General features: G+C 37.1%; 1 protein-coding gene across 1 annotated transcript in view; it reads left to right on the top strand.

Annotated features, from left to right (window-relative positions):
• LOC132104542 (nuclear receptor subfamily 1 group D member 2-like) overlaps positions 1–399 on the top strand; it is a 7480-nt gene extending 7081 nt beyond the window's left edge. The window contains exon 8 of the mRNA XM_059510100.1: positions 1–399. This exon is cut by the window's left edge and continues 560 nt beyond it. The gene's annotated coding sequence lies outside the window, so the exon portion shown is untranslated.

Genomic DNA, 399 nt, shown 5'->3' on the forward strand with positions numbered 1-399 from the left:
ACGTTCACTGTTTTTGGATTGTTCCTTGTTGGTCACTTAATACTTCCAGAAAAAAGGAAGTAAGGTATTGTGTGGCTGTATAGGAATGCTGTGTTTAATGTAGGGATCATTATGAAGGGATATTCCCACATGTAAACTTAAAACAAAGGAGAAACGAAGTACACAGCACAGTTTGGCTTCCTTTCTAAGAAAAAACAAAACAAAAAGCACCAACTAAGAAATGGGAGAATGTGGAACAAGCTGCTTTCTGGCAGAAAGACACAGGAATGTTTAATGACTTGATATATTTTTGAAGTTAGTTTTCGGTCTTCAAATCTGTAGTTAAGTGCAGAGGAAGCCACTCTTAAGGCCTCAAACATTATGTAAGTATGTGAACACAAAAGCCTCTTGCTACACAAG

The sequence above is a fragment of the Carassius carassius genome, chromosome 25, assembly GCF_963082965.1.
Source record: "Carassius carassius chromosome 25, fCarCar2.1, whole genome shotgun sequence".
NCBI classification, from domain to species: Eukaryota; Metazoa; Chordata; class Actinopteri; order Cypriniformes; family Cyprinidae; genus Carassius; species Carassius carassius.